At 38.6% G+C, this 27,132-nt stretch overlaps 1 protein-coding gene across 2 annotated transcripts in view; it reads left to right on the top strand.

Annotated features, from left to right (window-relative positions):
* Positions 1-27,132, top strand: part of LRRC4C (leucine rich repeat containing 4C) — a 1,431,417-nt gene that overhangs the window by 817,804 nt on the left and 586,481 nt on the right. The gene's annotated exons all lie outside the window — the stretch shown is intronic.

Raw genomic sequence — 27,132 nt, 5'->3', positions numbered from 1 at the left:
GTTGCCTTGTTCACTAGGGGAAATGCAGGTGATCATATAGGAGGCCTGGCATGGGGCCTGAGATTCTGCGTTTCTCAGAGGCTACAAGGTGAGGTTAACCCTACCTGCCCTGTGGTTACGCTTTAAGTGGGAAAGTTCTAGCCAACAATTATATCCCCCTGAAAATAGAGATAACCTTTGGAGGACGGATGGAAAGACTAGTCATCAGGCACAGTGCCAGTCATATGACACATGTGTCTTATAATGCTGATTTCAACTCCACTTCTCTCAAAATATTGACATAATTAGGGAGAGTCATCCCTTTCTAAGATGAATTATATCTGAATTTAAAAATTTTTATTTGAATTTCCTTCTTTTTCCCTCTTCCTTAGGCAAAGGCTAGTCATTGATTCTGGCTCTGAAGTTTATACAATCTCTTCTGCCCACGCCTACCATACTCTAGCTTCATGGTTCTCCATATTGGAATCTGCCAGGACCATTCCATGGCATACCCAGTGCCTGAGCCCCCCACTAGACAAATTATTCAATATCTCTAAGGATGATTCCAGTATGCTGCTCTGGTTGAATGCCACTGTTCATCTGATTCTCTACGTTCCATTTACTTGATCTTTTATCCATTTAGTATGCACTGAACTTCTACTCCATGCCAGCATTGTGCTGGGCAGTGGGACTGATACAAAAAATAAAAATAAGTAATAAATAGCAATAATGTATCAGTACCTTGGTGGTGGTTCTTGTTGTGCTCCACCATGTCTGACTCGTTGTGACCCCATGGACTGTAGCCCACCAGGTTCCTCTGTCCATGGAATTTTCCAGGCAGGAATACTGAAGTGGGTTGTCCTTTCGTACTCCAGGGAATCTTCCCCACCAAAAAGACGTGGGAAGATGTGGACCCAACCCACATCTCTTGCGTCATCAGGTGGATTCTTTACCATTTGCACCACCTGGGGAGGAAGGTCATGAAACTTGTCTGGCGTGCTGCATACTTGGTCACTCAGTTGTGTCCAACTCTTTGAAACCCATGGACTGTAGCCCCCCAGGCCCCTCTGAAAATGGGGATTCTCCAGGCAAGAATACTGGGGTGGGTTGCCATGCCCTCCTCCAGGAGATCCTCCCAACCCAGGGATCAAACCTGGGTGTCGTGCGTTGCAGGCGCATTACTGTCTGAGACACAGGGAATCCCAACTTGTCTAGCTGCTGCTGCTGCTGCTAAGTCCCTTCAGTCGTGTCCGACTCTGTGCGACCCCGTAGACGGCAGCCCACCAGGCCCCGCCGTCCCTGGGATTCTCCAGGCAAGAACACTGGAGTGGGGACCCAAGCTAATGAGTGGGGATTCAAACTCCAAGCTCTGACTCACAGGACAGCCGTGTTCTCTAGGAGGCTGTGGTAGGCTATGGGAAACACAGAAGTATATAGTTTTAAGTTTGGAATTTGTTCTTTACAATTCCCCACATTGGACTTCTTTTATATATATATATTGCTGGTTTTTATGCTCAGGTACAGTACAAAATCCTTAAGGTCAGAATCATGTTTTCCAGTGATGTGATTGAAACTTTTTTTAACCTAAAACATAGCACAAAATTGAAAACAAAATTTCTTTTCTCATTTTGCCTCTTCCTCTCCTCTCTTTCGCTCTGTGTATCATATATATATATATATATATACATACATACACTTTTATGTTTGTATGTAAACTATCTTTTAGACCTCAAGTACACAAAATTGTACTATACCTTTTGTTCAAATCCTCTTTTTAGTTTTATCATTTTTCTCCTTCATTCTATATCTTCATTTTTATCTCCTTCTTTGCTCTAAAGCATTTAATATATTTCCTTTCATTCTGTTAATACTTTTCACATGTTTTCTAGATATTGGTATACTAAAATTAAAACATATTCCTGTTCTGTGCATTTTATATTTTTATAAATGATATTTCACTGTAAATGTTATTATTTTGCTAAATTTTCTTTGTGTTTTTTGATCTATCCAGGTTGTCAAATTTAAACCTAGTTTATCATTTCTGATTATACTATGATATTTCACTTATACATTTCCCTTTTTAAGTAAAAATCTAAGTCCATTTAACCATGGTTCTAATTACAGAGGAAAAGCTGCTGATACATTTTATTACAACAAAATGCAAGCATTTTATTGCTATTCCCACACAGAGGGAGGGATGTTAGGCCAACCTTAATATCTCTAAAGTAGTTTGATCTCCAGAAGAACAGTGCCAGTTTACTCTCCCACAATAATTCCAGTTATTCACATCTTTAGCATTTGATTTTAAAAAATGTCATTCCAATTGGTATCAAATGCTATTTCACTGTTTTGTTTCATGTTTTTCATATTACTACAGCATGAACGTCTCACTGTATCTATTAGCATTTGTTTCTTTTTTTCAGTTTCACATACCCTACTCAAAAAATAGTTTATTGAAATTTTCTTATAGACTTCCAAAGTTATTTATGTTAATCTGTTTAGACTTTGTGATCGTCTTATTCAAATATGTTACCAGTCAGGTGTCTTTCTATTATATTCTTTTCTGATGAGAAGTAATAGTTGGGTATATAATTTAGGTTGATGTTATTTTCTCTTTATTTTCATTGTCTTCTAGTCTCTATTGTAATTAAGTTTTTGTCAGAGAGATTGTTCTTCATTTGCGTGTAACCTACGTTTTCCTCTCTGGTTTTGTTTAAAATATTTTTTGCCTTTGATATTTGGTAAATTCATTATAATGTATTCTTTTGACTTTTATGATTTTTTACTTATCAAGATTCTTTATGCTCCTTAATCTAGATATTTATGACCATTGTCAATTCTAGAAAAATGTGTAAAATAACTCTCTATGAATTACTTCACAAAAATTGCTCCGAACATCCATTTATGAACTCTTTTAGACTTTAGACTTTGGATATCTTTATGGCAAATCTTGATTTTCCTCTTTCTTTCTTATGTGTTTCATGCATTTTTTTGAAATGGATTATACGTTAATTCTTCAATTCTGTTTTCCAGTTTACATTACTTTCAATCGTATCTAATTAAATATTTAATGCATAATGCATACGTTAAGATTTTAAAATGTTTCCAGCTTTACTTTTTTAATTCTAGTAGTTCTGTTTATTTTTCAACTCTTCCTGTTCTTTATCCAAATTAGTTTTTTATACTTTTTATGAAATCATTTTGTTTATGAAATTTGTAAACATATTTTGTGCAGTCTTTATTCAGTTTATTGCTTAAATTTTAAAAATATTTGGTTTTATGCTACCTACATACTATGTCTGCTGAATTGTCATTCATGGTAAAAATATTCCTTAAGTGTTTTTTAATATTGTAAAATGGACTTCGTTTTATTGTGTTTATGGAAATGACTCCAGTGCAACTCTGCTAATGCTTATAGTAAGAGTTATACCAGCAATGTCATTAGCCTTGGCAATGTTTTATGCTAATTTCAGGTTATAATGACAAATAACTATGGTATATTTAAACTCAGTACATGGAATAGTGAGCCTGAAATTCCAGCTGTGCCTATGTTTTTCCTTCCCAAATTTCTAGTTGTGATGAGCTTTCCTGATAGCCCAGTTCGTAAAGAAGCCACCTGCAATGCGGGAGACCTCAGTTCAATTCCTATGTTGGGAAGATCCCCTGGAGAAAGAATAGGCTACCCACTCCAGCATTCTTGGGCTTCCCTTGTGGCTCAGCTGGTAAAGAATCAGCCTGCAATGCAGGAGACCTGGAGTCAATACCTGGGTTGGGAAGATCCCCTGGAGAAGGGAAAGATTACCCACTCCAGTATTTTGGCCTGGAGAATTCCATGGACTGTATAGTCCATGAGGTTGCAAAGTGTCAGACACGACTGACCCACTTTCACTTTTTGTGTTTCCTCATTGGTTTTCTGTACTGTGGGGTTTTTCTAGTCTTTCTTTCTATTGAAAGTGAAGCCCTCGTGGGTTTTCCGCTTTATAGAGGGTCCCAAATTTGCCTCATGCAGAACCAAACCCTTTCCACGATTTCTGTATAAACTTTAAAGAACATCTACTTCCTTCCCACAGGTCCAAATCTCTGCACTTATAGGGAACAGCTGCAATATTAGTATGCCCAATTATATCTCTGTGATTCATTTTTCCTTGTACCAAGGAATTTCTTCTTTCCTGTGTCAATTATTTATTTTAAAATGGCAGTATTTTATCCTATATTCCCAAGTATTTGTTGCAGAATTTTCTTTCTTTTCTTCTTCTTTTTTTTTTTTTTGGTCAGTCATTTTGCTAAATATAAAGCTATTGCTGTATTTGGTATCAAGGTTATAATAATATTGTAAAGTATCTTAGGCAAGAGTAAAGTTTAGAAAATGCGAATGTACTGTACTATTCCTTGGATATTTTGATGGTATAGTTCATCTTAAGGGAGGTGGTAGGGGAAGGGGAGCTGGTGTCGATTGAAAAGACGATACCTAATCTAACTTTTTTGTCCAGTGCTCTCTAGAACAAGGGCAACATTCCTGTAAGTTTACCCCATTGCTTCAAGCATTTGCTTCTTTACTGCACTGAACTAGCATGAGGCAGTCCATGAGGAGAAGAGGAAGTGCAGAGCTAGAAAGTTCTTTCTTGAATTTTCCTTATATATGTCACTTGGTAGTATTTTGTTCTTAGCTACTGTTTCTTTCTCACACCTGGATACCTCCAACTATTTCCCCAAGGTTTCATACAATTCCATCAACTTTTCTCTCTTCTGTAGTATTTTCTACTTTTGAGGTCAAAAAATAGCCAGCGACCCAGTTAATTTTCCATCCAGTTTAGAATAGCTCAAATATCTATTAATCAGCCAATTATTGCAAGAGGCGTTCAGTTCAGTTCAGTTGCTCAGTCGTGTCCCATTTTTGCAACCTCATGAATCGCAGCATGCCAAGCCTCCCTGTCCATCACCAACTCCCAGAGTTTACCCAAACTCATGTCCATTGAGTTGGTCATGCCATCCAGCCATCTCATCCTCTGTCTTCCCCTTCTCTTCCTGTCCCCAATCCCTCCAAGCATCAGGGTCTTTTCCAATGAGTCATCTCTTCACATGAGGTAGCCAAAGTATTGGAGTTTCAGCCTCAGAAAAATGCAAAAAAGCGAAATGGCTGTCTGAGGAGGCCTTACATATAGCTGTGAAAAGAAGAGATGCAAAAAGCAAAGGAGAAAAGGAAAGATATAAGCAACTGAATGTAGAGTTCCAAAGAATAGCAAGGAGAGATAAGAAAGCATTTTTGTGGCAGATTCATTTTGATATTTGACAAAACCAATACAATATTGTAAATTTTAAAATAAAATAAAATTAAAAAAAAAAGAAAGAAAGCCTTCCTCAGCAATCAATGCAAAGAAATAGAGGAAACAATAGAATGGGAAAGACTAGAGATCTCTCCAAGAAAATTAGAGATAGCAAGGGAACATTTCATGCAAAGATGGGCTCGATAAAGGACAGAAATGGTATGGACCTAACAGAAGCAAGAGGGGTTAGTGACTGTCAATTATTACTTATGAAAGAGTATATATAAATCAAGATGCCATTAGGTAAAAATGTTACATGATTAGAAAACATTTCTTAATGCCCATGCTACTGGTGAAAGGCATCTAGTAAGAACCACACTTGACAAATTTTATGGGGTGTTGTTTCTATGGAAGGCATTTGTTCATTTGTATTAATAAGTATTTATAGAATACCTTACTGTGTTCAGTTCAGTTCAGTCACTCAGTCGTGTCTGACTCTTTGTGACCCTATGAATTGCAGCATACCAGGCCTCCCTGTCCGTCACCAGCTCCCGGAGTTCACTCAAACTCATGTCCATCGAGTTGGTGATGCCATCCAACCATCTCATCCTCTGTTGTCCTCTTCTCCTCCTGCCCCCAATCTCTCCCAGCATCAGAGTCTTTTCCAATGAGTCAGCTCTTCACATGAGGTGGCCAAAGTATTGGAATTTCAGCTTCAGCATCAGTCCCTCCAATGAACACCCAGGACTGATCTCCTTTAGAATGGACTGGTTGGATCTCCTGGCTGGCCAAGTGTCTCTCAAGTCTTCTCCCACACCACAGTTCAAAAGCATCAATTCTTCGGCACTCAGTTTTCTTTACAGTCCAACTCTCACATCCATAATGACCACTGGAAAAACCATAGCCTTGACTAGACGGACCTTTGTTGGCAAAATAATGTCTCTGCTTTTGAATATGCTATCTAGGTTGGTCATAATTTTCCTTCCAAGGAGTAAGGGTCTTTTTATTTAATGGCTGAAATCACCATCTGCAGTGATTTTGGAGCCCAAAAAAACAAAGTCTGACACTGTTTCCACTGTTTCCCCATCTATTTCCCATAAAGTGATGGGACAAGATGCCATGATATTAGTTTTCTGAATGTTGAGCTTTAAGCCAACTTTTTCACTCTCCTCTTTCACTTTCATCAAGAGGCCTTACTGTGTTAGCGATGTCATAATGATGTGTTTTTAGTCCCAATACCCATTTTCATTAACTCCCTCCACATTTTTTGAATTAATATCACATTATTCTTAAAATTATGTAAAATTCTTTACAAATGAGATGTCCAAGCCTGCCTTACTACGACAATGTCAGTCCACATATTTCTCATTTAGAATGAGAAGCACTGTATTTTATGTGCCCTCGACTTTATAAGTTATTCTTGTTGTTCAGTCACCCAGTCATGTGGGACTCTTTGTGACCCCTTGGACTGCAGCATGCAAGGCTTCCCCATCCTTGACTGTCTCCTAGATTACAGCAAATTAAAATATATAGGACTTTTTCACAAAAAGAATAGTGTATATTGGGGCAAATAGTTATCATAGGATTAATCAATAATAGTTGTGACTGAGATTTTTGTAAAGATACACAAGCTTGGCTTATATGCATCCTGTATTCATGTATTCTTGACTGATTATTTAAATTATGGCTGTCCTGAAGGGACCACTCTCTATTTTGATCTGTCAGTACTCACGCTCTGCTGACTATTAAATGTTTTTATTATCCCCTCTGTTAGGTTGCTTTGTGAGTTCAGGGAAGCATCACTGGAGTTTTTCAGCCACTGCTTCTTCTTCTACTCCTTTCCACTAAACACAAAAATGTAGGGGATTTTTCATAGATTTGTAGACCAGTTTATGGATTATATGAGACCTATGCAGTCTAATACCATGGCCAAAAACATCTGGCAATTAAATACTTGAAATGTTACTTGTTCAAATTGAGGTGTGCTGTACATGTAAACTGCACATCACATTTTAAAGACAGTAGATTGACTATATCTCATGAATTATTTTATGTTGGTTACATGTTAAAATAATACTATCCTGGATATATTAGGTTAAATAAAGTATAACATTAAAATTGATTATAGCTATTTCTTTTTTATCTTTTTTTTTTTTTTTGCAACTAAATCCTTTTATTTTCTTTTTTTTTTTATTCTTCCAATTTTATTTTATTTTTAAACTTTACATAATTGTATTAGTTTTGCCAAATATCAAAATGAATCCGCCACAGGTATACATGTGTTCCCCATCCCGAACCCTCCTCCCTCCTCCCTCCCCATACCATCCCTCTGGGCCGTCCCAGTGCACCAGCCCCAAGCATCCAGCATCATGCATCGAACCTGGACTGGCAACTCGTTTCCTACATGATATTTTACATGTTTCATTGCCATTCTCCCACATCTTCCCACCCTCTCCCTCTCCCACAGAGTCCATAAGACTGTTCTATACATCAGTGTCTCTTTTGCTGTCTCGTACACCGGGTTATTGTTACCATCTTTCTAAATTCCATATATATGCGTTAGTATACTGTATTTATGTTTTTCCTTCTGGCTTACTTCACTCTGTATAATAGGCTCCAGTTTCATCCACCTCATTAGAACTGATTCAAATGTATTCTTTTTAATGGCTGAGTAATACTCCATTGTGTATATGTGCCACAGCTTTCTTATCCATTCATCTGCTGATGGACATCTAGGTTGCTTCCATGTCTTGGCTATTATAAACAGTGCTGCGATGAATATTGGGGTACACGTGTCTCTTTCCCTTCTGGTTTCCTCAGTGTGTATGCCCAGCAGTGGGGTTGCTGGATCATAAGGCAGTTCTATTTCCAGTTTTTTAAGGAATCTCCACACTGTTCTCCATAGTGGCCGTACTAGTTTGCATTCCCACCAACAGTGTAAAAGGGTTCCCTTTTCTCCACACCCTCTCCAGCATTTATTATTTGTAGACTTTTGGATTGCAGCCATTCTGACTGGTGTGAAATGGTACCTCATAGTGGTTTTGATTTGCATTTCTCTGATAATGAGTGATGTTGAGCATCTTTTCATGTGTTTGTTAGCCATCTGTATGTCTTTTTTGGAGAAATGTCTATTTAGTTCTTTGGCCCATTTTTTGATTGGGTCGTTTATTTTTCTGGAGTTGAGCTGTAGGAGTTGCTTGTATATTTTTGAGATTAGTTGTTTGTCCGTTGCTTCATTTGCTATTATTTTCTCCCATTCTGAAGGCTGTCTTTTCACCTTGCTAATAGTTTCCTTTGATGTGCAGAAGCTTTTAAGGTTAATTAGGTCCCATTTGTTTATTTTTGCTTTTATTTCCAATATTCTGGGAGGTGGGTCATAGAGGATCCTGCTGTGATGTATGTCGGAGAGTGTTTTGCCTATGTTCTCCTCTAGGAGTTTTATAGTTTCTGGTCTTACGTTTAGATCTTTAATCCATTTTGATCTCCTTTAGAATGGACTATTTGGATCTCCTTTCAGTCCAAGGGACTCTCAAGAGTCTTCTCCAAGACCACAGTTCAAAAGCGTCAATTCTTCGGCACTCAGCTTTTTTCACAGTCCAACTCTCGCATCCATACATGACCACTGGAAAAACCATAGCTTCGACTAGACGGACGTTTGTTGGCAAAGTAATGTCTCTGCTTATAGGTTGGTCATAACTTTTCTTCCAAGGAGTAAGCGTCTTTTAATTTCATGGCTGCAGTCACCATCTGCAGTGATTTATGGTAACTTTATTTATAATATGCTTATTTAAATGAAATTAGATAGAATACATGCATTTGAAATCTTTGGAAACCAACATTGAGTTCAAAGATGAAAAGGAAATAATTATTTAGAAATACCATGAGAGATTATTTTGAACAATTGAAAAGTATTGTGTGAGGAGTTGTGATCATCTGGTGTGAGCAGGACACTTCTTTTCCAAGAAACTGGCTCACAGCTCATGGTTTTATCCTTTCACAAAAATAAAGGTAGGCATTGACACTCTAAGGTAGCTATGGCAGCTTCATGAAACCATCAGAAACACAGTCTTCTTCCAACTCTTAGTTCCACCATTCCTGGGTTGTGTGTTTTATCCTCATGATCCAAGTAAACAGGTGAAACTCCAGATATCAAAGCTGTGCTTCAGAAAGCCAATTGGAGAAAAAGCATAAATATAATAGTTGTATCATTACTCCCTTTAAAGTGATGTCCATACATTCTCATATAACAACGCCACTTAAAACTCATTGGCCAGAACGCCATCACATGAACACATTTCTCTGTGCAAAGACTGAAAAATGTGTCTGTGTGTGCATCTGTGTTTAACTGGGCAGCAAAAACACTGCTAAAAATTGTTGTTTTTGTTGTTTTTAAATCACCATTTTTGTTTAATAAAGGCATATGAGAAAGTAGATTTGGGGTCAGCCAGTAGCAGACCATCATGTGATCTATACATTTGCTCTCCCAATATCTATGCATACACTGGAAAAGGAAAATGGCAACCCACTCCAGTATTCTTGCCTGGAGAATTCCATGGACAGAGGCGCCTGCTGGGCTACAGTTCATAGGGTTACAAACAGTCAGTCAGGACTGAGCAAGTAAACAACAACTAAGGCATATACCACCTCCCTCAGCTTCAAAACTATATATAGTTACTCTATCTACACAAAGTCAAAGAAATCTGAGTGGTGGCCTGTCCTTTCCTGCAGGTTCAGATATAATTTTATGAGATCTAAAGACCAATAGACTAAAAATGTCATTCAATGCTAAAGCATCTAATATATAAAATGTAAGAAAGAAAATTTAAACTCCCTTTTCACTAAAAGAGAGAATATGAAACTTAAGAGTAGTCAAGGGTAAACCACAATGATCAAATCTGCTGGGCAGGAATAGTGAAAGATTCTTACTCTTGTTCTGTCATTCAAAAAGGTCTTCATTATCCATTAATCTCTAAGTCTGTATTTTAGAGGGGAATTAGAAAACATGCCCTTCTTGAGTGGCTATATCCTTCAGTGCAAGATTAAGAAAACACAATTTTTACTTTTTAGGATTGATAATCATAAGTTACAGTTTTGGTGGGGGCTTCCCAGGGGGCACTAGTGGTAAAGAACCCATCTGCCAATGCAGGAGGCATAAGAGACGCGGGTCTGATCCCTGGATTGGGAAGACCCCTTGGAGGAGGGTATGGCAACCCACTTCAATATTCTTGCCTGGAGAATCCTATGGACAGAGGAGCCTGGCGGGCTACAGTCTATGGGGTTGCAAAGAGTCAGACACAACTGAAGCAACTTATCATGCATGCATATGCACACTATTTTAGTGGCATAATTCCCTTAAACTTTGTTAATCATCGGGCTCATTTTCTCATAGCCCATCTATAGTAAATAACCGCATCCAACAGTGTCGTCTAAGGTGAATTAAGCCAATCTTGTTTCAGATAATCAGTCTGTATACAATGTGAAACTGGTGTCATTTGGATGAATGAAATCCCAAGAAAGCCCTGTTAGCCATCTTGTACTACTGATGCTCTGTCATGTAGCAAAAGGGAATATTTATCTTGCATTGTTTGCAGGCAAAACAATATCTAGGAGAAGTAGTTTTTAGGAAGGTAGGTATTGATGAAACCTAAAAGAAAATCAAAAATAAAATGAAGCAAAATAAACACCCTTTCCAATAATTGGAACTGCCTCAAGTCTGGAAGTTTGCCTGGAGAGCTTCCCTCACTGGTTTTCAAGCCGGCTAAGGAGGACTTTTCAGTGCGGGAGCTTATATTAGATCATCTCTAAGGTTCCATCTAACCCTGCCTTGCATATTTCTATGACTGTATGAAACCAAAGGCAAATATTGGACAAGTATTGATTCAGTAGAATCTAGAGAGGAATGAAGCAACTACAGAAACATATCAAATTGTCGTGCAAGCTGCCATGAAAGATTTATGCTACTCCCGTAAGAGCAGCCAAAATGTTAAGATTGTTCAATCTTCATTTTCCAGTTGACCCTGTGATCTATTTGAATTCCTGATACAGAGTTTTTGGGGCCATTTGATCTACTTTTGATTTCTGACAAAGGGAGTTATCATGAAATGAAATGTCTCTATATAAATTTCATTTTACTCTTTAGGAGATATATTTTGTTCTACAGAAATTTTATTTTTTGTAAATGTATGTTAAGTAAGTTTTTAAATTTGTGTTTATTGGTAAAATGAGGGTACTATTTTTTTTTTAGTGATATCTGAATCCATGCTGCTATGTTCGGAAGTTTTCTTTTTCTGTTGCTTTGACTGTTCCCATGAACAGTGTGTAAATTTCCTGTCTGCATTTGTCTTTATATCTAGAGATTTTGGACTCAGTTCTTTAATAAGTATATAATACTATGAAATGGGTTAAATAAAAATAATTCTGTTTTCAACAAGGTACATGGGACATTCAAGAACTGAATGAGTGTATCTAGGGAGAAAGAAGGACATTTACTTATTCAGTACATATTCATTTGAGTCCTTGCATACCTGCCTTGTGTCAATTGTTGAACTTGGCACTAAAGATAAAATGGTAAGCATGTCAGACAGCGTGTCTTTCAGGTTTCACTAACTCAGCACCTGAGGAGTAATATAAGATAAATTGTGAAAATGTAGTGATACAGGAAGAAATGGTTACTAGGGAGAACACAGAAAGGGAAACTAACCTAGATTCAGCAAGTCAGAAAAAAATGCCATGTTGCAGAGTGAGTAGAAAGAGAGAAGAGTGAAAAAATAGGGTTTAACTGGTTTCCCAAGTCTCTTGCTAGCTCTGTCCAAACTTAACACTCATGATTAGGGCAGGTCTGGTTTTTCTGGGGCCTAAAGTTCATAATATTTTTAATGGCTTTCATAAGGAAAAAATACAAAATTATAAATACGAAATAGGGTACAAAACCAAATAGCTATTTCAAAAGAAAAAAGAAATCACATGTACAACTCCATTAAATAATATAACACAAATAATCAGGGTCTTTATCTCTTGTTTTCAGTTTTTTTTAATAAGAGTAGGCTTGGGTAAAGTTCTGACTCTGACTTTCTAAGAAGTCCATAATTTGTCTACTATCTGTGTCTCTACTAAAGTAGGACTATTTCTGAGATTCAAATATAAAGTGAATTGTCTAAATGTCTAGCACATATTTTGGGGTGAAAAAGTCAGGGTCCCTGGATATATTTTTCAGATCAGATCAGATCAGTTGCTCAGTCATGTCCGACTCTTTGCGACCCCATGAATCGCAGCACGCCAGGCCTCCCTGTCCATCACCAACTCCTGGAGTTCGCTCAGACTCACGTCCATCGAGTCAGTGATGCCATCCAGCCATCTCATCCTCTGTCATCCCCTTCTCCTCCTGCCCCAAATCCCTCCCAGCATCAGGGTCTTTCCCAATGAATCAACTCTTCGCATGAGGTGGCCAAAGTACTGGAGTTTCAGCTTTAGCATTATTCCTTCCAAAGAACACCCAGGGCTGATCTCCTTCAGAATGGACTGGTTGGATCTCCTTGCAGTCCAAGGGACTCTCAAGAGTCTTCTCCAACACCACAGTGCAAAAGCATGAATTCTTCGGCACTCAGCCTTCTTCACAGTCCAACTCTCACATCCATACATGACCACAGGAAAAACCGTAGCCTTGACTATATGAACCTTTGTTGGCAAAGTAATGTCTCTGCTTTGAATATGCTATCTAGGTTGGTAATAAATTTCCTTCCAAGCAGTAAGTGTCTTTTAATTTCATGGCTGCAGTCACCATCTGTAGTGATTTTGGAGCCCAGAAAAATAAAATCAGACACTGTTTCCACTGTTTCCCCATCTGTTTCCCATAAAGTGGTGGGACCAGATGCCATGATCTTCGTTTTCTGAATGTTGAGCTTTAAGCCAACTTTTTCACTCTCCACTTTCACTTTCATCAAGAGGCTTTTGAGTTCTTCTTCACTTTCTGCCATAAGGGTGGTGTCATCTGCATATCTGAGGTTATTGATATTTCTCCCGGCAATCTTGATTCCAGCTTGTGCTTCTTCCAGTCCAGCGTTTCTCATGATGTACTCTGCATATAAGTTATATAAACATGGTGACAATATACAGCCTTGACGAGCTCCATTTCCTATTTGGAACCAGTCTGTTGTTCCATGTCCAGTTCTAACTGTTGCTTCCTGACCTGCATACAAATTTCTCAAGAAGCAGGTCAGGTGGTCTGGTATTCCCATCTCTTTCAGAATTTTCCACAGTTTATTGTGATCCACACAGTCAAAGGCTTTGGCATAGTCAATAAAGCAGATATAGATGTTTTTCTGGAACTCTTGCCTTTTCCATGATCCACCGGATGTTGGCAATTTGATCTCTTGTTCCTCTGCCTTTTCTAAAACCAGCTTGAACATCAGGAAGTTCACAGTTTACATTTTGTTGAAGCCTGGCTTGGAGAATTTTGAGCATTACTTTACTAGCATGTGAGATGAGTGCAATTGTGTGGTAGTTTCAGCATTCTTTGGCATTGCCTTTCTTTGGGATTGGAATGAAAACTGACCTTTTCCAGTCCTGTGGCCACTGCTGAGTTTTCCACATTTGCTGGCATATAGAGTGCAGCACTTTCACAGCATCATCTTTCAGGATTTGGAATAGCTCAACTGTAATTCCATCACCTCCAGTAGCTTTGTTCATAGTGATGCTTTCTAAGGCCCACTTGACTTCACATTCCAGGATGTCTGGCTCTAGGTCAGTGATCACATATCGTGGTTATCTGGGTCGTGAAGATCTTTTTTGTACAGTTCTTCTGTGTATTCTTCCCATCTCTTCTTAATATCTTCTGCTTCTGTTAGGTCCATACCATTTCTGTCCTTTATCGAGCTCATCTTTGCATGAAATGTTCCTTTGGTATCTCTGATTTTCTTGAAGAGATCCCTAGTCTTTCCCATTCTGTTGTTTTCCTCTATTTCTTTGCATTGATCGCTGAAGAAGGCTTTCTTATCTCTTCTTGCTATTCTTTGGAACTCTGCATTCAGATGTTTATATCTTTCCATTTCTCCTTTGCTTTTCACTTCTCTTCTTTTCACAGCTATTTGTAAGGCCGCCTCAGACAGCCATTTTGCTTTTTTGCATTTCTTTTCTATGGGAATGGTCTTGATCCCTGTCTCCTGTACAGTGTCACGAACCTCATTCCATAGTTTATCAGGCACTCTATCTATCAGATCTAGGCCCTTAAATCTAGTTGTCACTTCCACTGTATAATCATAACGGACTTGAATTAGGTCATACCTGGATGGTCTAGTGGTTTTCCTTTCTTCAATTTAAGTCTGAATTTGGCAATAAGGAGTTCATGGTCTGAGCCACAGTCAGCTCCTGGTCTTGTTTTGCTGACTGTATAGAGCTTCTCCATCTTTGGCTGCAAAGAATATAATCAATCTGATTTCAATGTTGATCATCTGGTGATGTCCATGTATAGAGTCTTCTCTTGTGTTGTTGGAAGAGGGTGTTTGTTATGACCAGTGCATTTTCTTGGCAAAACTCTATTAGTCTTTGCCCTGCTTCATTCCATTTTCTAAGGCCAAATTTGCCTGTTACTCCAGGTTATTCTTGACTTCCTAATTTTGCATTCCAGTTCCCTGTCATGAAAAGGATATCTTTTTTGGGTGTTAGTTCTAAAAGGTCTTGTGGGTCTTCATAGAACCGTTCAACTTCAGCTTCTTCAGCATTACTGTTTGGGGCATAGACTTGGATTACTGTGATGTTGAATGGTTTGCCTTGGAAATGAACAGAGATCATTCTGTCATTTTTGAGATTGCATCCAAGTACTGCATTTCAGACTCTTTTGTTGACCATGATGGCCACTCCATTTCTTCTGAGGGATTCCTGCCCACAGTAGTAGATATAATGGTCATCTGAGTTAAATTCACCCATTCCAGTCCATTTCAGTTCGCTGATTCTTAGAATCTTGACATTCACTCCTGCCATCTCTTGTTTGACCACTTCCAATTTGCCTTGATTCATGGACCTAACATTCCAGGTTCCTATGCAATATTGCTCTTTACAGCATCGGACCTTGCTTCTATCACCAGTCACATCCACAGCTGGGTATTGTTTTTGCTTTGGCTCCATCCCTTGGTTCTTTCTGGAGTTATTTCTCTACTGATCTCCAGTAGCATGTTGGGCACCTACTGACCTGGGGAGTTTCTCTCTCAGTATCCTATCATTTTGCCTTTTCATACTGTTCCTGGGGTTCTCAAGGCAAGAATACTGAAGTGGCTTGCCATTCCCTTCTCCAGTGGATCACATTCTGTCAAAATTGCTTCCAAAAATCAGTGTCTATACTTTTTCTACTTGAGACATTACACATAAAAAACAGTTCCTCATCATTGATCTAATTCCTTGTTCAGATTCATAGGTAAACATAGGTCCATTGAAGTGAGTGTGCAAACTGACCAATGAGGTGTTAGAACATACCATTCCTTCCCTCATATTCTGACCATTTTCATGAGGACAGATGAAGGGAGAGAAGTGTACTTTGTAATAGCATAGGGATTTGTTGTGTGCCAGTGAGATCACTATCATGCAAGTGGAGAAACTTTAGCTTAGTTACCAAGGCAGAAATTTTCATTATGGGTGAGGGGACTCTGAAGTGTAAAAGCAAAGTCCTCATCTAGGGAAGGTAACCACGTACTCCAGACTTTACTGTTCCATTTGGTACATTTTTCTCTACTCCCTTATTGTTGTTCAGTTGCTCAGTCCTGTCCATCTCTGTGACCCCATGGGCTGCCGCACACCAGGCTTCTTTCCCTGCCCTTCACTATAGCCCAGAGTTTTCTCAGATTCATGTCCATTGAGTTGATGACACCATCCAACCATCTTGTTCTCTGTTGCCCCCTCCTTTATTCCCTAGACATGCCCAATGCATTTTTCATGGTTTTGAAGTAACATTCCCCACCCCTGCGCCTGGGGGAAAGGTTACTCCTGGAAAAGGAGACAAACAAATCTTTATGTTGCTGATGAAAATGAAGAGCTCTGAAAGCATATTGTTGTTAGCAACAATTAAAGCTATTATCAAGGAAATTGAATGTTCTAGTGGCAATGAAAATACGGTATGATTGGTTGGATTTATTATAAGAGAAGTGATGTCATATCCACTATTCCTATAATGAGTTCAATATTCAGTGAGAATATCCTGGGGAGAGATGTTAGATTCTGTGTCATAGTGAAAAAGGTAAGTGTAGCCAGCAGAGATTTAAATTGAACATAAATATTTATACAGCAGAAAAGAAGTGCAAGTGACAGAGGATATCCCCTTATCAAAGTGTCAAGTGGCAGCCCAATCAGAATTTGAAATGTGAGACCCCAACCTGAAGTCATTATTAGAGCTATTGAGAGTATAAATGTTGATTGAAATACAATAAAGGGTCTTATTAAGAGAGCACGAGTGCTGATTGAAGGTCAATCTTTGCTCCAAAAGCAACTCCCACAGAACAGATTAATAGTAGGTCTTGGGATGGAGGTGAGAGGAGACAGTGGTGCTGGAAAGAGAAAGAAGAAGGGAAATAGAAAACACCCACCCAACTTTCTATTTGAAACATCGGCTATTTAAGGATTCCTAATCTCAGGCCATTGACCTGAAATCTAAAAACAGAGAAAAAAGAATCTCTGAGAATTCTTTGACTTTGAAGATGAGACTGCAAAATATTTACTTCCCATCTAACTTTTGTGGTTTATTGTTGCATTCATAAAAGAAACGTTCCATTTGAATTTCTAGGAGGCTGCCTTTTGAACTCCTAATGACTCGTTCAGTCACCATGCATGGATTTTATGAATGCTGCATGGGGATAGTGATTAGAAGAAAGGGACAAAAGTTTCATGCATTCATTTTTTTCCCCAGCAATATAATAAATCAGCCTAAAGGAAATCTGCCAGGAAAGCGATTTGACCCTATTCAAAAAGAGGGCAACCTAGAATGACCCATCTATTCAGGATTTATAGTTGCATTTAAAAACTCCACAAGCATGGGGCCCCGAACCAGGGTTATAGAGGTCACTACGTCAAAGCATTAATTGAGGCACGTGCCCTGATAAGTTACCATCTGATGCTCTGTCTGCTCTGGTTATTCCTCTTCTTTGAAGACAAAAACCAAAAATCAATTCATCTAGCCCTACAGTTTTTACAGATTTTCTTCATAGTGTCTTGGCTTTGGGAAAATATAAATTAAAAGGAAATGGAGGAAAGAAAAACTCTCTGGCTCTATTCCATTGGACTATTACTTTTATTTTATTTTATTTTTTATTACTTTTAAAATATAAGTAAGATAGAACTTTAATTTATAGGTGAGCATTCTTGAAGGTTTAGTTTCTACTTTCCTTCCCTATATTTTCCTCTCTCTTTATAGATTGATGACGGTGAGGAACAGAGTTTTTCTCAGGTATTGGCATGAAAAATAGTCAGGAGAAAATATGAGGATTTTTGTCCAACAGGAGTTGAGATGAGAACGTTTGGGGTTTAGATATAAGAAAAATGAAAGTATTAAGATGTACCTGTTCTCCCACACCCCAAACTTATTTGTAGCCACCTTTTGTGTAGGTCTTTAAAATCTGTGTATTTCTGTCTGTATGTGTTTTTCTCCCTCCCTCCCTCCCTCCTTTCTTACTTCTCTAAGAGGGAAAGCAAATAACTCCACCCTGGTTGAGGATATATTGGCTTGGAAGATGGCCAAAGATAGATTATATTTATCAAGCACAACCATTTCCGTATTTTAAAAATTGGTCTCTGGAGCTACAGCAAATATCCTGTGTGATTTACTATACAAAGAGATGAAAGGAAGTAAGTGCAGCAGCCTATGAATGCCAAATGTCGTTTATACAGATATTTATAACTAAAAACGATCTTAGAGATCAAATCAGTGTCATCAGAATCACCTGGGAATCTTTAAAAAATTAGTATTCAGCCTCATCTCTCAAAATTCTGATCAGTCAGTTTGCTGGAGGGGTTCAGACTTTCATATAACCCTTGCATTTTTTTTTTAATTTTTAAAGAGAACTTGAGTAAGTGTGATGCACACTCAGAACTGAGGACACCAATAACCTAGCTTTTTCACAGAAGGGGAATTGCATTAGTTGTCTATTGCCGCATAGCAGATTACCCAAACTTAGATGCTTAGCACAGCATAAATTTACTACCTCACAGTTCTGTGGATCAGAGATCCAGGCACAGTAGAAGTGGTTCTCTGCTCATTGTCTAATGAGACTGCAATCAGTTTATCACCAGGACTCTGTTCCTTTCTGAAGCTCAGAATACTTGTTCTACCTCTTGTGGGTTTCGGTCGAATTCCTTGTGATTCTAGGACTGAGGTCCCTGCTTATTACTTGCTTAGCTGAGAGTGGCCCACTGCTCTTAAAGGGCACTACAGTCCTTTCCTATACCTTCTTAGAGATGCCCTTACAGACCATCTTACACCATGGCAGCCATGCCTTTAAATCCAAGAATGTCTCTTGGCACATCCTCCTAAGATACGTTCTTTTGTAACGGAATGTAATCACAGTGACTGCTCCATCACTTCTGTCATATTTGGTTGACTAAAAGCAAGTCTCAGTTTCTTCCCACACTCAAGGGAAAAGAATTACATAAAAATCTGATATACCAGGGATCACCTCAGAGCTTCTCCTCCACAGGTAGCTAAGTTCCAAGGAGCTCAACTGATCAAATGAGTTTATATAACAAATTGGTGCACTATGGATTTTCTTATAAGTGTGGGTGGTCTTTTAATAGCAAACAAAAGTAAAGACAAAATCTCTCTGCTGATATAATAAATGTGTATTTTGCATTGAGCTCTTTGTGGAACATGAAAGCACTAATTTATGAGTTTGCTCATTTTCCTTTTACATGTAGGTAAAGTGCTTCTGTAAAAATACGAAACAGTTAATTTACAAACAGCCTTTGGCCCTAACATATGGCAGTGGTTTGAAAAATACTTTCTGTTAAGTTGGATTTTTGTGGAGAGTGCAACCACATTCTAAATAGTCTGCATTTGTGATTGGAATCATTCATCTGGTAAACATTTCAGCCTAAAGGAAAATTAAGTATTTGGCAAAACCATGGATGACAATGTGAGTTGAAGGTGTTTTCCCATTTTTAGCATTTTTATAGCTACTTAAATATTTTTGGAGTTAACATTTCACAGATATGTGGAGGCACTTCAGGAAGAAGCTGGTTATTTTAACTGACCCCTGGCTAAGATAACACATGTAAGTCTGAAATTTAGTCAATTTCCATCTGCCTTTAAATCTCTCAAGTCTCCTAATTTTGCAGTTAGGAAGTTTTTTCCACTGTCTTTTTTTCTGTTAAATTAAAAGTTATTCCATCTTGACACAACAATCATAACATGGGCATATGTTGGATGTTCTTGGGGATGTATCAGTTTCTCTATTGCATTATTAGTGTATTTAAATACAGATGTCATAATTATAACTAGTTATAATTCTCCTCTTGCTCCAGTAACAGTTTCTAAACCTAGTTCATCTAATTTCATTTAAAAAATTATTTGTGAGACATTGCAAACACTCAGGTATGCCAATATAATATTGCCTTATATTCCTTATATTCCTTTTTGGAAAGAAATATAATTTTGTATTATAGCTGATTCCTAATTATCCCAACTATGACCCGCTGTCCTTACTGGATAAAGATAACCAAGCTAGAGGTGACTACTACCTGGAGCACTTTTGTATCCATTTTGTATCCTGCATGTGTGGGTGTGTGCTCAGCCTCTCAATTCTGTCCAACTCATCGTGACCCCATTGACCCACCAGGCTTCTCTGTCCATGGGATTTCCCAGGCAAGCATACTGGACGGGGTTGCCATTTTCTCCTCCAGGCGGTCTTCCAGACCTGGGGGTCAAACTCACATCTCCCATGTGTCCTGCATTGCAGGCGAATTTTTTTTACCACTGAACCACTTGGGAAGCCCTTTGTATTCTCACCATGTATACAATTTTTTTTTATAGATGCACACCCTGTACATCTATCTATAAAGTTATGTGATATTATTTATCTTATGTTTCATTTCATAAATTTTATACACATACTTTTTCAACTTGCTGTTTGTGTTCAGTATTATAATGTGGTTCATAAGAAACTAGTGCATTTATTTGGATTATTAACTGGTAGCATGTGGTCAAGTCTAATAATAATTCTCTACCAATCTTTAATTTAAGGACATCTAATTATTTACCATTACCCATGACTATAGCAAATGATTCAGTAAGCATCTCTGTAAACATTTACATGTCATATCCATGTGCCTACATGGGAGTGTTTCTCCAGGAAAATTGTATTTCAACTTTCTGTACTATAATCCCACATAAACAAATGCATTTTATTTTGTGACTCAGGACCTGCCTATATGCATGCATACCTACATGGAAAGATACTTACCTTTACCTTTTCTACATTCTCATACACATGTACACACACATACATATGAAAATATGAATAAAATTTGTGCTGTTGTTTTGTCTTCTATTATGTTGTGGGTAAATTAAAGTGGATAGGGACCCACTAAGACTTCCCCAGTGGCTCAGTGGTAAAGAATACATAAGCTGTAGGAGATGCGGGTCCGATTCCTGAGTTGGGAAGATCCCCTGGAGGAGAGCATGACAACCCACTGCAGTATTCTTACCTGGAGAATCCCATGGACAGAGGAGCCTGGTGGGCTAACAGTCCATGGGGTCACAAAGAGTAGGACATGACTGAAGCAACTTACCAGGCATGTACACACACAGAGATCTACTAAACTGAATTGGCAATCTCTTGATGAGTTGTAATCAACAATTTGAAAAATGATGGCATAGGCTAGTGTGTTAGCTTCTCAGTTATATCCGACTCTTTGTGATCCGTGGACCGTAGCCCATGGGCTTCCCTAGTGGCCCAGATGGTAAAGAATCTGCCTGCAATGTGGGAGGGCTGGATTCGATACCTGGGTTGATAAGATCCCCTGGAGGAGGGCATAGCAACCCACTCCAGTATTCTTGCCTGGAGAATCCCCATAGACAGAGGAGCCTGGTGGGCTGCAGTCTATGTGGTTGCAAAGAGTTGAACACAACTGAGTGACTAAGCACAGCACACACATCAGAGGACCATAGCCCACCAGGCTCTTCTGTCCATGGAATTCTCCAGGCAAGAATACTGGATTGGGTCACCATTCCCTTCACCAGGGGATCTTCCTGACTCAGGGACTGAACTCAGGTCTCCTCCACTGCAAGCAGATTCTTCACCCTTTGAGCCACCCAGGGAAGGCTATTATTAGGCTATACACCTAGTAACAGAACTATTATGGAAAATGAGCATCTTCAAGTTCTTTATATTGCTAACTTGCTCTTTAAAGACTTTTAAAAATTTGCAATCTCAGAAGTGGTTTAAATAAGTTTCTATTTCCTTATATTTTCTGTTTTCTTCTCAGTTCCCCACAGCATGTAGTTTTTTTTTTTTAATTGAAATAAAATTGACAAATAAAAGTTGTATACATTTTATTTTAAGATGTACAACTTGATATTTTGATGTACATGCATATTATGAAATGATCATTATAATGAACTAAATAACATCCATCTTTTCTTTTCTTTTCTTCCTTCCTTCCTTCTCTCTATCTTTTTGTCATGAGAACACTTAGAATCTGCTTTCTTAGCACATTTCAAGAATACAATACAATGTTTTTAACTATAGGCATCATGCTGTACCTTAGATCTCCAGGATTTATTCATCCTGTGTTTTGAAATGTGTACCCTTTGACCAACATCTCCTCATTTTCCCCACCCCTAGGCCCTTAGCAGCCACCATTTTATCCTGTGTTTCCATGAGTTTTCCTATTTTAGACTCCATGTATAAGTGAGATCACACAGTATTTGTCATTCTGTGTCTGGCTTATTTCAGTTTTCTCAAACTATCCTTGTCTGGATTTGGAGAGCTATTGAGACTCTCACAAAGAATCATGGCTAACTTGCACTGAAAATGTACCTAACACAATCTGAAAAAGAAAGTGGAATTCTCTACCTGTGGGTAGCAGATTTTTCTTTAGTGTCTCTGACTCTCACTCTCAATAACATAAAAGACAGTGATCCCAGATCTCTGGGTTCTTTTCAGCCCATGGCTTCTTTACTTTATAGAAACTTTGCATATGTGTGTGTATGTGCTTAGTCGCTTGGTCCTATCTGACTCTTTGTGACCTTATGGACTGTAGCCCACTGGGCTCCTCTGTCCGTGTAATTCTCCAAGCAAAAATACTGAAGTGAGTTGCCATTTCCTCCTCCAGGGGATCTTTCCAACCCAGGGATTGAACTGCCTCTCTTGCATCTTCTGAATTGCAGGTCGATTCTTTACCCACTGAGCCATTGAGGAAGACCCATAGAAACTTTGCAGAAATCAACAAATTTAGCTTTTTGCAAGAATAAAAGTGGGGAGGTTTCAGGAGTCTACATTCATTCACTTATACCCTAATCTCCTAAATATATTTTATCATTGCATCCCTTAAATATGAAACATATACCGTACTCACTATCATTCATTTCCAAATATTTTATAATATAAAGTATATTTTTCATATATTAGATAAATAATTAAGTTGATCAGTGTTCTATATATGTCAATTAGGTTAAGTTCATTCTTTGGGTTCAAGTCTTTTATAAACTTGACATTTTGATCAGACAAAATCAACAGGATTGGAACTAGTTTTGCTTTTGCTGAGAATCCTTATGGCTCTTGTATAGTTACTATTCCTATGTTTCTTCATTTGTTTTATTGTCATGATATGTTGCTTAAGTGATTTAGTGAGGTATGTTAAAGTCTTCTGCTATGATTGTGCTAAGGTTAGTTGCTTTAGTCGCTCAGTCTTGTCTGACTCATTGAGACTCTGTGGATCCATGGACGATGGGCCCACCAGGCTCCTCAGTCCATGGAATTCTCCAGGCAAGGATACTGGAGTGGGTTGACATTCCCTTCTCCAGGGAATCTTCCTGACCCAGGGATAGAACCTATTTACCTGAACTGCAGGTGGATTCTTTACTATCTGAGCCACCAGGGAAGCCATGATTATGAGATTGCCTATTTCTCTTTTAGTTCTGTCATCTTTAGCTTTGTATGTTTTGGGACTGTGTCATTGTTATTGAGTGAAGTCTCTCAGTCGTGTCTGACTCTTTGCAACCCCATGGACTGTAGCCTACCAGGCTCGTTGGTCCATGGAATTCTCCAGGCAAGAATACTGAAGTGGGTTTCTATTTCCTTCTCCAGGGGATCTCCAGGGATTGAACCCAGGTCTCCTGCATTGTAGGTAGATGCTTTACCATCTGAGGTACCAGGGAAGCCCGTTATTGTTATTTGATACATTCAAATTTAGGACTGGTATACTTTACAGTTGTATAACTCCAGGCTTTGTAGTTCCCTTTCTGTTAGAGACTTGTCAGTTTCTATTCAGATATGTAGAAAAGTATCAGAGCTATCTCATACCAAAAGTCATGCTTTTTGTTTTCCATAGGTTATCTAATTTAATTTTAAATAAAATGTTTAGGAAAATATCATTATTATATCTGTGAAATGAAAATATCTCCTGCCATATCAGTAAACAATTAATGTCACCACCATCAGCAATTTCTGGTCTCTAAATGTGAATGAGAGCTCCTAAAATTGTGATCCAAGTTTTGATCTGTGATCCAACTTTTGAACTGTGGTGTTGGAGAAGACTCTTGAGAGTCCCTTGGACTGCAAGGAGATCAAACCAGTCAACCCTAAAGGAAATCAGTCCTGAATATTCACTGGAAGGACTGATGCTGAAGCTGAGACTCCAATCCTTTGGCCACCTGATGTGAAGAACTGACTCCATGGAAAAGACCCCAATTCTGGGAAAGATTGAAGGTTGGAGGAGAAGGGGATGACAGAGAATGAGATGGTTGGATGGCATCACTGATTCAATGGACATGAGTTTGATCAAGCTCCAGGATTTGCTGATGGACAGGGATGCCTGGCGTGCTGCAGTCCATGCGGTCGCAGAGTCCAAGACAATTGAGTGACTGAACTGAACTGAAAACTGTGATCCAGTGGATGCTACCACCTCCCAAGGTAATTGCTGAGGAACTGGGGGAATGCAAGAAGCAAGGGGAACAAGGAAACAGGATTAGTGCCAGATAGCAGAGGTGCATATTAAGGAATGAATTCAGTGAGCCCAGAGGCTTCCATCTTCCCATACATAGAATGCTAAATTCCTTAACTAGATGCCTACTTTTGAGCTTCAGACTGTCTGCTCCCTTTGTTGCAAAACTGTATGTAGCCTAACTTCCCCTCCTGCCTCCCTGGAGCAGCTTTCACAGAGTTACTGAGTTACTGTCTCCTGGGCTCATAGTCCTAAACATTCCCACCGAATTAAATAACTATCTACTTTCAGGTCATGACTATATTTTTTAGTGGACATATCCTTTGGAAGATAAGGAAACAACTCAGAAAGTAACAATGTAATGGTAATGACATAAGCGATTGCCACTGGATTTGAACTGAGACCTTATAACTTTATAATGAGGTCAGATAATTGTTAAGTATTTGCTTCCCTAAGAATGAATGAATGAAAAAATAGTCATGATTTTCCATGAAGTCAACCTTATCCTGAAAACCTGGCTGAAACAGTTGTTGGATGCAAGGTGATTGTATGCTCTACACATCTTATTTTGATGTTTTCCTAGGCAGATGGGACTTGAACAGCTAACTAGAGTTCATAAGCATATTTAAAATTAAATTTTGTTTCAAAACATTAAAAAATAGAATATAGGAATGAAAGAAAGAAAGATATACACTGGCATCAGTCTCTTTTTTGAAATCAATATATTAACACATTTGTTATTGAGTTGTATGAATTGAGATTAGTCGTCATGTTTTTGATTGAAGATACCAGATAGGATATTGTCATTATAAATATAATAACTCAGTTCTTGACTGTATGTTTATGTCAAAAGTCCTATTTGCGATTTGGAGTGCCCAACGACACAAATATAATAAAGGAAACCTTCATTCATTTATATTCAATAAGGCAATGTTAGAAAATGATACATTCTCTCTTCCTGATCGTTAGCACTTTGGGTCTCATGATTCTTTATTAAATTTATTATTTCTTGGGATATAATTTGCGAAGATTCTGTCTTTAGCATCAGTATCTCTTCTTTGGCTTCCATTATAAACAATGTTTACAATTAAGTGGTAAAAATATACACTTTGGGAATAATTACAGTAAGTGGGCACACAGCATCTGTCAATTTTGAAAGGGGCATGGTCAGATATGCAAAAGATTATATTAATAGTATGTATTTACATCAGGTCTTGAAACCTGAGAAGAGTGTCAGCATCTTCTGGAAGCCTAAGAATCGGGCGAGAATCGCTGTATCTCCACTTCCGTTAAAAATTGCTCTGTATTTTACTCTGCGGGTTGATAGAATCATGGGGCAAAATACACAGCTGGACACAGAGAATTAGGCCTTTGTTAGAGAGAATCCCTAAGACAGATCTCCAGCCAAACAAAGAGGAGATGAGAAGATTCTTACTATTGATGGGTCCCAATATTTAACCACATGATGCCACAATAAATGCAGTTTTTTTTAAATAAGAGGAAAAAAAGTTTAATTCCATGATTGTTCAGTGGCAAAAAGAAATATGCAAAAAAAAAAATTTCAGAAAATCAGAAAACATAGTTAGGGGTAGGGCAGTATGGAAATGGCTAGGAACTGGCAGATATGCAACTCCAACTTTTTAAATTGGGGTATAGATGCTTTAGAGTCTATCATACAGAGTAAGTCAAAAAGAGAAAAATAAATATCATGTATTAACACGTATATATGGAACCTAGAAAATGGTACAGATGAACCGTTGCAGGACAGAACAGAGATGCAGACATAGGGAACACATATGTGGCCATGGAGGGGTGAACTGGGAGACTGGAATTGACATATGTGTACTTCCACGTGTAGAACGGATAGCTAGTAGTGTTGTTGACCAAAATCGTGGCTTTCTCTGCCCACTGAAGCCAAATAAAAAATCATGGAGACAGAGTTTGGAGGAAATAGACAGGTGACTTTAATTCTCAGCTTGTGGCGAGGGGAAACAGAAGGCTCTAGCCTCAAGAACTGTGCCCCCATTGCTAGGGAGTCTAGGGGCTTATATAAGACGAGGGCTCCCAGTCAGGGGTTGGTGATGAGGAACAAAGGTGTTAGGATAGTCTCAAAAACAGCCATAGGCTGGTGTCAATAAGCCAGTAATTGAGTCTGGCAGCTCTGTGTCTCTGCAGCCTTCCTTCTGATATGTACCTACAAGGGGAGGGAAGTGTTGTAAGGATAAGCAAAGGACAGTAGCTGTGTAATGTAGCTCCTGCAGAGTTAGGGGGCAGAAAAGCAAACTTAGTCACAGACACACTGAGTTAGGAGCAGTTAGAGTGAAAAAAACAAAACAAAAAAAACACCTAGGAATGTTCAGGCCTGCTCACTATATATTCATCTTGTTTTCAGGAAAGGGAGAGAAAAAAACTCATTCCTCTTTTTTTCTCCTTTTCACTGCAACCCATTCCTCTTTTTTTCCCTTTTCACTGGAACAAATTCCTCTCCCCACCTCCACCTCGTTTCACGGCAACAACAGGAACCTTCTGCACAGTGCAGGACACTCAGCTCACTGCTTTGTAATGACCTAAGTGGATGGGATCGGGGAGTGGGTGGGAGGCCCACGAGTGAGGGGAAGTGCATATGCATATAGCTGGTTCCCTTTATTGTACAGCAGAAAGTAACACACAATGTGAATTCCGCTCTTTTTATTTCACACATCAAAGAAGGATGGTGGGCAGGGTTTGACTGTAATTGTTCTAAACTCTGTATTAG

The sequence above is a fragment of the Bos javanicus genome, chromosome 15, assembly GCF_032452875.1.
Source record: "Bos javanicus breed banteng chromosome 15, ARS-OSU_banteng_1.0, whole genome shotgun sequence".
NCBI lineage: Eukaryota > Metazoa > Chordata > Mammalia > Artiodactyla > Bovidae > Bos > Bos javanicus.
This window is presented reverse-complemented; position numbering and strand designations above follow the sequence as displayed.